The following is a 6,810-nucleotide window of genomic DNA, read 5'->3' on the forward strand; positions in this document are numbered from 1 at the left end:
GTGTGTGTCAGTGATCAGATACTGAGATCCAGTTCTACATGTCTGAACAAACACATCTTCAGGTGTTCACCTTCATGATGACCATCACAGATATCCTGAATCAGAAACAAGATATCTATCCAGAGTGACCTAGAGTTGAACAGGTTTGTGTTTGCGGTCTGTGTGTTGTTTAAATGATTAGAAGAGTCTGATTGTCATGTTCTGAAGGCATTTGATTTTCAAAGCAGCTCCTTGTGTGTTTGTGCCAAAAGAGAGGAGAGAAACGAACAGGAACGTGATGCAAAGCAGTTTCAGTAATGAATATCTCATCGTCATAATTATGTGCTATCATATATGCAAAATTAGAGAGAACGCAAGCATTTTTTTAAAAACATTCCCATAGTTTCTTGATTCCCATGGAAATGCAGAGCAAACTTTAAAACGCTAGCAGCTTGATTGCAAATTCATGTCTACTGAAATGAACTGGAACACAAACGTGATCCACACTCGTTCACGACACGAACTAATGGACCGATGACTGTTTTCTTATTCTGGTTGCTGAAAAACATCAAAATGCCAACAACTTAAAGTAATAATTCAGCCAAAAATTAAAATGTGCTCACCCTCAGATCATCCAAGATGTAGATGAGTTTGTTTTTCCATCAGATTTAGAGAAATGGGTGAATGGGTGCCGTCAGAATGAGAGTCCAAACAGCTGATGAAAACATCTCAATAATCCACAATAACCCACTCCAGTCCATCAGTTCACATCTGGAGAAGACAAAAGATGAAACAAATCCATCAAGAGGTTTTTAACTAAAATATGAGTCCATGATCCATAATAACGCTTCCTCCAGTGACAAAGTGGTCTGAATCAGGAGAGAAATCTGCACAGATCAAGCACCGTTTACAAGACAAAACAGCTCTAAACAAATATGTGGCTGGGTTTATATGTGAGAGACAACAGGAGATGGACTTTTTTTACTGGAGGAAGCATTATTATGGATTATGGACTCGTATTTGAGTTAAAAATGTCTTAATGGTGGATTTGTTTCAGCTTTTGTCTTCTCCAGATGTGAACTGATGGACTGGAGTGGGTTATTGTGGTGTTTTCATCAGCTGTTTGGACTCTCATTCTGACGGCACCCATTCACTGCAGAGGATCAGTGATGACAGATTTATACAGGTTTGTTGAAGAAACAAACTCATCTAGATGTTGGATGGCCTGAGGGTGAGGATATTTTCAGACGATTGTAATTTTTGAGTGAACTTTTCCTGTAAAACACTGGCAACTGAACAATTGAACGGAATGAGGTTCATCCGCAGACAGACAGACGACGGACTCTTACACGCTGTTTATTTTGCTGGGTAAAAATATCTCCCTGTGTCACAGTCACAGAACTGTCTGAACTGCAGGCCGTTTCCGTAATGAGACACACAGAACAAAAGAGTGATTTTGACAACATTTCCACTCGACGATGATGATGATGATGATGAAGATGATGATGATGATTTCGGTCAGGCTCAGCGCTCAGTGTGTAATTATATCAGGATTTCTCAGGCATGATGGGAAACCGGACTGAGTGGTTCAAAGAAAGTACCCTGATATTCTGGATCTCACGTTTGTTCTTTACTGAAGGCCTGCGATCGGATGGCATTGTGTGAAAAGAACATGTCTGTGCGCGTTTAGACTCGACGCCCGCGGCATCTGTTCAATCACTCAGACTGTATGAATGCTGCTCTTTATGTGCTGCTGCATGAACATAACCATCAGACTACAGGATCTCTCCGGTCAGGCCTTGACCTCCTGATATAAACACATCAGCTCCAGCAGCATCTGTCTGCACCTAAAACAACCCAACCAACCCGTTTCCAGCACTAATAATGACTGGTTCACCTCAGCCATCAGATCCTCTTAATGAGAATGGCAGTGTAAAAAAAAACTATTTTTACCTTGTGAAATCAGCCCTTTTCAGAGCGAGCTATTCTGTTGCATGTTCCTTTAAATGCTAATGATCTCTGCTCGCCCCGCCCCTCTCTGCCGTGAGATGATGAGCCGTAATGTTTACTTTAGCTGCATTTAGCCGTGTTTAGCCGTGTTTTGTAGCTTTGAAACTTGCCAACAAGCACATTATTAAGAAAGGCCATTTGCAAAGATGCATAAAAACCTTTCTACTCACTTCTGCTGTGGGTGAAGCTGCATCAGGAACGATTCACATGAACCGGATCGACACTTTCCTTTCAAAAACGAAAGTAACTTTAAACCTCTGCATCTTCAGCGGCTCAGATGTCTGGAGTAAATGACGACTGCTATATTCATTATTACATCCAACAACAGAACACCTCAATCGCTCAATTAGAGTCTTTCTCTGCAGCTGAGTCTCACAATGGAGATCAGAGTCGGACTGTTTGAGCTCGGTGAGGGCGGGGCTAAAGTAAGATGCTCATCATCAATCAACTATCGTGGGAGGGGCCTCTGTCTGTGTGTCGTCACACCCACAAGAAGCTGAGAATGACCTGATTTTAAAAAGGGGATAAAGTTTTTAAAGATTAAATGAAATACCACTGGGTGTATTTTTATCATTGTAGGACGGTTGTGTTCACAAACTGCCAACACACATTAGTGTTCAAACAACATGGAAAAGTGAGTTTTGTATCCAATGACCCCTTTAAGCCATCATTTAATTTGCTTTAATGAAGTTTCATCAACTGTAGTGTTCAGAGTTCAGCTGTTTGTGATTCTCTGAAGAGTTTGGTGCAGATGAATGATGATGATGATGATGATGATTGTGACACTTTATGAGCGTCAGAGTTGAGCTGCAGTCAAACAGTGAATCTTCATTTCCTGCAGGACGTTCATCTGCACGTTTCAACATGAGCGACTTTTGTAAGAGCGTCAGGATTAGTTCATAGAGAAACGTGACGTTATGTATGTGTCTGCATTGTGTAACTGAGTTATTCTCATTGTGTAATCTGTCTGCTAAACACTTGCAAACAGCATCAAACCCGTCTTTATCTCTGTTAGCGTGGGTAAGCGCTCATGAATAGATGGAGTCATGCAGACTATGAATCAGACGCATTGACTGAACTCCACTCTTTGGGCATTGAATCAATGAGAGTCTGACGATGAACTGGACGCCGCTGCACACGTGAACACCATTCTCTGTCCATTAATCTAATCAAGAGTGCTTTGGCCACTTTCAGTTAGTTTTTGGACATCTTTGACCTTTGTGCTTCACCTTGATCCTTTCAGCATCTTCCACATGACCGCAGCATTGCAGGTTTAAGGAAGTCATTAAGATATGCACTTTACCATTTTTCAGTGCTGCATCATTTTTGTTTTAACGTGCATTAAGTGCAATAACATTAAAGGAGAAGTTCACTTTCAGAACATAATTGTCCAGATAATGTACTCAACCCCTTGTCATCCAAGATGTTCATGTCTTTCTTTCTTCAGTCGTAAATAAGTGTTTTTGAGGAAAACATTTCAGGATTTCTCTCCATATAGTGGACTTCTATGGTGCCCTGAGTTTGAACTTCCAAAATACAGTTTAAATGCAGCTTTAAAGGAACACTCCACTTTTTTTGGAAATAGGCTCATTCTCCAACTCCCCCCGAGTTAATAAGTTGATTTTTACCGTTTTGAAATCTATTCAGCCGTTCTCCTGTTCTGGCGATATCACTTTTAGCATAGCTTAGCATAGATCATTGAATCCTATGAGACCAGTAGCATCACGTTCAAAAATGACCAACGAGTTTCCATATTTGTCCTATTTAAAACTTGACTCTTCTGTAGTTATATCGTGTACTAAGACCGGCGGAAATGTAAAGCTGCGGTTTTCTAGGCCGATAAGATTAGGAACTACACTTCCATTCCGGCGTAATAGTCAAGGAAGTTTGCTGCCGTAATATGGCCGAAGCAGGCGCAGTAATACCACGCAGCACATGTGCAAATGTTTACTTCCGTCAACATATCCAACGTGACAAACTGCATGCACAGGCAGCGTTCCTCGCCATGGAGACATTTGTGAGAGACGATTTAGAAGATATTTACTTTGGTGCAGATCCTGAACCGTATCAATTTGAACCAGAATTCACAGAAGCTAAGGTTTTGGTACGCGAAAGACAAGAAAGTGTGTCTGAACTGCCTTGGACAGAAGGGATGAGGAGAGCAGATTCGCACTGGTGGGGCTTGCCAACCCATGCCAACTAAAAGTGAGTGCCTGTGTTGTCGCGAGTGGGACCAGGTATTGCCATCGATGGCAAGGGTGGATCTACCTGATGAGGAAGTGTCATGTGTCGCAACATCCGAGGACTTGGATGCAATGCTGCATCCTGCAGTAGTATATTTTTTTTCCGGTTTGACAAAATAAACTAGAAAAAACGTCACACGCCGAGTGGACCTAATGGCCAGCTGTCGCAAGAGTAAGTTATTCCTGCAACCACTACAATATATAATATAAAGATTTTAAATGCATACTGTCAGTTTGCATTTTCAGGCTTATATTCATGATGTACACTTTTACTCAAAACTGACTTTAAAAGACCACAGACTGTTCGCAATAACTTTCTTTTGCAATCACACATGGAATTTGGTCATAGCAAATACTAAGCCAACTGTTCGCCCAAAACTACTCTTCAGGGGTTGCATTTCACAGGTAACGTTAGCCAACAATAGCAATTAATCATGTAACACTTACAGCCATGGGCGATGCTCCTCGTTGTCCTGTCTGTAACGTTAGTTTGAAGATTGTTGGGATCGCCGTGTCCTTTAGACGCCGTGCTGTAGTACCGGTAAAACTATCCAAATAGTCATCTGGTTCAAAATCCTCGGAGCAAACACGCCATTTCTTGATCGATTCTAACAGTGTTTTGAGATCCATGTTCAGAGCAGCCAGCCATTGATTCATTAGTCGAAATTGCTTTTTTTTTTTCGTGGGAATTCTATGAAACATGGTAGTAGATTACGTCTTCGACTTACTATCACAGCCCCTTACAATGCACATAACCATAGCTAATCACACACAGGTAAATCCAGCCACTAACAATTTACCAGCTGCAACTCTGACAGCTGCAACAACCGGAATTACACAAACTTAGCACCGGTCACATTGGAAGTTACCTAGCTGGGATCTAATTTCAGGCGCTGTGTGATATTAATGCGCCTGCTTCGGCCATGTTACGGCAGCAAACTTCCTTGACTATTACGCCGGAATGGAAGTGTAGTTCCTAATCTTATCAGCCTAGAAAAACGCAGCTTTACATTTCCATCGGTCTTAGTCCACGATATAACTACAGAAGAGTCAAGTTTTAAATAGGACAAATATGGAAACTCGTTGGTCATTTTTGAACGCGATGCTATTGGTCTAATAGGATTCAATGATCTATGCTAAGCTATGCTAAAAGTGATATCGCCAGAACAAGAGAACGGCTGAATGGATTTCAAAACGGTAAAAATCAACTTATTAACTCGGGGGGAGTTGGAGAATGAGCCTATTTCCAAAAAAAGTGGAGTGTTCCTTTAAATGACTCTAAAGGATCCCAGCTGAGGAAGAAGGGTCTTATCTAGTGAAACAATCGGTTATTTTTATTTATTTATTTTTTAATTACAATTGATATGCTTTTTAACCTCAAATGCTGGTGTTGTCTAGCTCTGCCTGAACTCTGTGTATCCCAGTTCAAGACAGTTAGGGTATGTGGAAAAACTCCTCATTTTCTTCTCCAACTTCAAAATCGTCCTACATCACTGTTTTAGCTTTTTTTTTTTTTTTTTGTAAAAAGTGTTTGATCTTTGCACGTTCACTTTGTAAACACTGGGTCTGTACTTCTGCAGCGATGGAGGACGATTTTAAAGGGGTCATCGGATGCAAAACTAACTTTTAATGTTGTTTGAACATTAATGTGTGTTGGTAGTTTGTGTACACAACCATCCTACAATGATAAAAATACACCCAGCTAGTGGTATTTTTTTAATCTTTAAAAGTAATATCCCCTTCATTCTCAGCTTCTTGTCGTTGTGACGAAACACATTTGATTGACATGAGCGTCTTACCTTAGCCCCGCCCTCACCGAGCTCAAACAGTCCGACTCTGATCTCCATTGTGTGACTCAGGTGCAGAGGAAGACTCTAATTGAGTGATTGAGGTGTTCTGTTGTTGGATGTAATAATGAACATAGCAGTCCTCATTTACTCCAGACATCTGAGCCGCTGAAGGACGCAGAGGATAACGTTACTCTTGATTTTAAATGGAAAGCGCCGATCCTGATCTACATATGCGTCTATGTTCGTGTGAATCATTCCTGATGCAGCTTCACTCACAGCAGAAGTGAGTATAAGGGTTTTTTTTATGCAGCTTTGCAAACGGCCTTTCTTAATAATGTGCTTGTTGGCAAGTTTTGCTAATAAATGCGGCTAAAGTAAACATAACGGCTCAGAATTCTGGAGCAGAGAGGGGCGGGGCGAGCAGAGCTCATTAGCATTTAAAGGGACCAGTTGATGTTTGATTTTGACAAGGTAAATTTTTTTTTTTTTTTTTTTTTTTTTTTTTTTACACCATTATTGAGAATTTTAAACGGAAGTATATTATAGACTTTTCATTAAGACCCTAAAGAATCATATGAACTTGTGGAAAATGGGCATCTGATGACCGCTTTAAAGTTGGAGGAGAAAATGAGATTGAGTTTTTCCACATACCCTAACTGTCTTGAACTGGAGTGCACTTAGTTCAGGCAGAGCTAGACAAGACCAGCATTTGAGGTTAAAAAGTATATAAGTTGTAAATGTTTTTCAAAATAACCAACAGTTTCGCTAGATAAGACCCTTCTTCCTCG

This window comes from Garra rufa, chromosome 3 (genome assembly GCF_049309525.1).
Source record: "Garra rufa chromosome 3, GarRuf1.0, whole genome shotgun sequence".
Classification (NCBI taxonomy): Eukaryota; Metazoa; Chordata; class Actinopteri; order Cypriniformes; family Cyprinidae; genus Garra; species Garra rufa.